Below are 5,167 nucleotides of genomic sequence, written 5' to 3'. Positions count from 1 at the left end.
TCCAGATGCTTGTGATACCACGTGGGTACTAGGGAATCAAACCTGGGTCCTTAGGCTTAACAGGCAAGTGCCTTAATCACTAAGCCATCCCTTCAGGCTCAAAAGCCTCTTCTTTAAAGCCAGGACTGAAGGTCATGAGAAGCAGGACTCAATGGGCAGAAGGGGACAACATTAAAATGTGAACTCCAACCCAGTTAGGGACAGGTATATAGCCACTTTAAAGATGGCAGTGAAGGGCTGGAGGGATGAGTTAGCAGTTAAGGCACTTGCCTGCAAAGCCAAAGGACCCAGGATCAATTCCCCAGGATCCATATTGGCTAGATGCACAAGGTGGCGCATGTGTCTGGAGTTCGTTTGCAGTGGCTGGAGGCCCTGGCATGCCCATCCTTTCTCTATGTCTCTCTGTCTCTTTCTCTTTCTTTCTTTCTCTCTCTCTTTTGCTTTCTCTCAAATAAATAGCATGAAACATTATTTTTAAAAAAAAAAAAAATGGCAGTGAATCTATTGAGTTAGGTGGCAAGTTGAGGTTGTTTCTTACTGCTCTGCAAGGTCAGAGCATACAAAGTCCAGCAAACAGCCAGCCAGCCAGCAGCTTGAAGACATAGCTGTTGTGGGAGAAAATAAAGACCCTTCAGGAGTCAGCTCAGTCCAATGAACAAACTGATCAGTTGGCCTGCCCTAGGGTAAACAGAGCCAAGATTTTTGTCAGCCAGTCAAGCCTGAAAACTGTTGCCCAGTTCCTCAGCTTTGGCACTACAGGGCCACAAGGAGACACTTTTTCCCTTTAAGCTCATGAGGAACCATGAGTGTCCAACAATGACAAAGGTAGCCTGTACGTTAGAACAACAAACATTGCACAGAACCCCTGTAATCCCAACACTTGGGAAGCTTGGGGCTGAAGTTCAAAGCCTGCCTGGGCTGTAGAGCCAGATTTTTTTTTTTTTTTTGTCTCAACCAAATAAACGAAATTACGTAGATAAATAAAAAGGGAGGAGAGGAGAGGGGAAGAAACTAAGAAGACAAAGAAAAACTAAAAGCTAAAAAGACAGTCAGAATAGCATTTGAATTTAAAGCTGTGCACTGGGTGCGTTGAATCCACAGTCACATGGCAAATCTCAAACAACACGAAGCTGGTCTCTGTACCCCTATGTGTTCATTGGGTGGGGGTGAGGGGTAGACAAAGTCCACCATTTCCAAGCCAACCATCACATTTGGAAGGGATGTTAATAGAGTGAACTTACGTAACTGGTCAAGAAAGTCAGAGAACCACTAAGCTAGAGTTTGCAGTGACTTCCTCACCCTAACTGGGGATGTTCACTCTTTTTTCAGGGGGTGTAATGAACATTAAGTAAGACTACACATACATCGTCTATATAATGTATCGAAATCCCAGCACAGTTCCTGGAACTCGGGGAAGATTCTTAAAACAGAACAAAACGACCCCAATAATAATAATATTTTTAAAAAGCCGGGCGTTGTGGAACACGGCTTTAATCCCAGCACTCGGGAGGCAGAGGTAGGAGGATCGCCATGAGTTCGAGGCCACTCTGAGACTACAGAGTGATTTCCAGGTCAGCCTGAGCTAGAATGAGACCCCACCTCGAAAAAGCAAAAAAAAAAGAGAGAGAGAGAGAGAGAGAGAGAGAGGCGTGCGGCTGGAGAGATGGCTTAGCGGTTAAGGTGCTTGCCTGCAAAGGCAAAGGACCCAGGTTCGTTTCTCCAGGACCCACGTGAGCCAGATGCACAAGGTGGCACATGCATCTGGAGTTCGATTGCAGCAGCTGGAGGCCTTGGCGTGCCCATTCTCTCTCTCATAAATAAGTAAAATAAACATATGCAAAAAAAGAAAATTATAAAAATAAAAAAGAGACCAGGCGTGGTGGTGCATGCCTTTAATCCCAGCACAGAGGTAAGAGGATAGCTGTGAGTTCAAGGCCACCCTGAGACTCCATAGTGAATTCCAGGTCAGCCTGAGCCAGAGTGAGACCCTACCTCGAAAAACCAAGAATAAATAACTAAAAATTTTAAAAAGAGGCGTGGAGGTGACCCTGGAGGAGGGAAGTGTGGCTCTCAGCTCCATCGGAGCCCAGCGCTGGAAGCATCTTCTGGGCGGGAGGCGGTCACCCTGGAAACCAGCGTCGTGAGAGTCGCCCTCCTCTTCCAGGAGGGGCCAGGCCGCTGCACGGGATCTCCAAGGCTTTTGTCGACCTTGGCTCTCCCAGCAACTCCGCGCAGCTTGATGGTTTTGTGAAAGGCATATTCGACACTCTGGGGAGACCACCCAGCTTCCTCTCCCAGAGAACAAAACTGCCCCTCTGTGCGCCGGTGACCTCCCCGCTCCTCCTGGTTCTCTCCCGCCGTCCTCCTTCCAGCCAAGAGGAACTGGAGAACCAGCCAGGCCTGGCATGGTGGGGGGACCCCGGGGGTCGCGGTGCTAATGAGCACCCGGTGCCTGGGGAGCTGCTGCCACCCTGTGGCAAAGGCCTGGTGGTCCTGGGCAGCCCAGATCATGGGGAAACGTGGATGTGTTCTGAAAACTCCTCGCTGATGGGCTCAAGGAGGAGTGTGGACCCAGAAGAGAATCGGAGTCCAAAAAGAAAAAGGGACTCGACGCAATCTGCGTTTGTGGCCTGATTCTCAGCGTGTGCAACGGGAGGGATCAACATCCTCCCCCCGCTGGGAACAAGAGAAAAGGAAATTCTCAGAGCTAGCCCTTTAGAAACGGGAAGGCAGAGAGGTCAGCAACCTGTCTTAGCACGCCCTCTAGGAGGTTCCCTTGCACACTGGTGGGGAGGCGGAAACGGGCGTGAACGACGGCACCATTTGTGGACGGCGTCACGAGGTCAAGAGATTGGACACCTGCTCTAAACTGCAATGGATTTTGAAGTTGCCAGCAGCTTCCTAAATCCTGGCTTTGGCTGCAAGCTGTGGCTCCTGGGCAAGTTACTTGACTTCCCATGCCTCAGCATGCTCGTCCTGTCAAAATGACTTCAGTTTTTCAGGATTGGTGAGGATTAGTTAAGAAACAAAGGTAGAGTCACTGGCTTGTGTTCATGCTTGATAAAGGGTACTTACTAGCTTGGAGCGTTATTATTACTATGATGTCATAAATTTACTCACTACCACTAGAATCACAGAGAAAATGCAATTTCTTCTTTTCATGTGCTTAAACAGATGCTTACAGAGTCTCAGATGTGTTCCAGGCACAGAAAATGGGCAATGTAGACAAAGACCCTCCCTTTGTGGGGCTGTGTTTATTTTTGTTTGTTTTTGTTTTTGAGAGAGACAACCGGCAGGCCAGGGCTTCCAGCCACTGCAAACGAACTCCAGATGCACGCGCCACCTTGTGTATCTGGCTTACATGGATCCTGGGGAATCAAAGCAAGGTTCTTTGGCTTTGCAGCCGAGCACCTTAACCGCTAAGCCATCTCTCCAGCCCTGGAGCTATGTTTTAATAATATACGAGTAGCATCAAGTTCCATGGACTAAGTCATGCCCCACCTCCAAAAATGTATGTTTTCAAACTGTAACCCTCGTGCAAATGCATCTGGAGGCAGAGCATGTGAGAACACACTAAGGAATCAGCTGTCCGCAAGCCAGGAAAAGGACCCTCACCAGAAATCAGTCATACTGTCCACTTCAGTCCTGGGCTTCCATCCTCTGAACTGTGAGGAATCAATGTGTCTTATATAACCCACAAAGTCTGGCGCTTTGTTAGGGTGGCCCAAGCACACCAAGACGTGGGTCAAGTGTAATCAGCGTTACAAGTCATGAAGCCAGGAGAAGCTTGGAGAGGGTCTGGAGAACTGTGTATAGGGGGGTCCAGGTGGCTCTCTGAGGAGGAGCTACGTGAGGAGAGACACCAGCCCCAGGATTTTGAGGGAAGAAGGGTCAGTGCCAAGCCCTGGGTGTGCAGTGTGAGCTGCACTGGATGGAGGTGCTATATGGAGCAAGTGTGGGGTGAAGGGATTGGAGCCCAAGAGGGACCGAGGGCCAGCTAAAAGGGTCTTACAGACCATGCTGAAGATGAGAATTCTAGTCTAGGCATAATGAGATGCCCCTGGAAATGTGAATGAGCACTAACAGATTATTTGCTTTGAATGTGCTTTTCCAAAATTCACATGTTAGCAACATGGTGCTGTTAAGCAGTGGGCCTTTAAAATATGATTATGAAGCCAGGCGTGGTGGCGCACGCCTTTAATCCCAGCACTCGGGAGGCAGAGGTAGGAGGATTGCCCTGTGTTCGAAGCCACCCTGAGACTATATAGTGAATTCCAGGTCAGCCTGGGCTAGAGTGAGACCCTACCTCAAAAAAAAAAAAAAAAACTGTGATTATGGGAGATGGCTCAGTCACTAAAATGCTTGCCATGCAGCATGAGGACCTCAGTTTGGATTCCTAGTATCCACATAAAATAAAATAATTTTTTAAAAAAGCCAGGTGTTGGGCTGGAGAGATAGCTTAGTGGTTAAGCGCTTGCCTGTGAAGCCTAAGAGGCTCGATTCCCCAGTATCCACTTAAGCCAGATGCACAAGATGGCACATGCATCTGGAGTTCATTTGGATCTGCTGGAGGCCCTGGAGCACCAATTCTCTCTCTCTCTCTCTCTCAAATACATAAATACATACATAAATACATAAATTTAAAAAAATAAAGTGGAGGGCTGGGGAAATGGCTTAGTGTTTAAGGCGTTTGCTGTAGAAGCCTAAGGACTTGGGTTTGATTCCCCAGGACCCACATAAGCCAGATGCACAAGGGGCACACATGTCTGGAGTTCATTTGCAGTGGCTAGAGGCCTTGGTGTGCCCGGTCTCTCTTTCTCTCTATCTACCTCTTCCTCTCTCTCTCAAATAAATAAAAAATAATAAGGTGGAGGGCTAGAGAGATGGCTTAGTGGTTAAGGTGCTTGTCAGAAAGACCAATGGACCGAGGTTTGATTCTCCAGGACTGGGCTGGAGCAATCAATGGCTTAGCTGTTAAGATGCTTGCTTGCAAAGCCTAAGGACCTAGGTCCAACTCCCCAGAACCCACATAAGCCAGATGCACATGGCGGAGCATGCATCCGGAGTTCGTTTGCAAGGGTAGAAGTCCCTGGCATGCCCATTCTCTCTCTCTCACTCTCTCTCTCAGAAATAAATAAATAAAATGAAAAAATGAAAAAAAAAAAAG

The sequence above is a fragment of the Jaculus jaculus genome, chromosome 13 (assembly GCF_020740685.1).
Source record: "Jaculus jaculus isolate mJacJac1 chromosome 13, mJacJac1.mat.Y.cur, whole genome shotgun sequence".
Lineage (NCBI taxonomy): Eukaryota > Metazoa > Chordata > Mammalia > Rodentia > Dipodidae > Jaculus > Jaculus jaculus.
The sequence above is the reverse complement of the archived record's forward strand: the minus strand, read 5'-3'. Positions refer to the sequence as shown.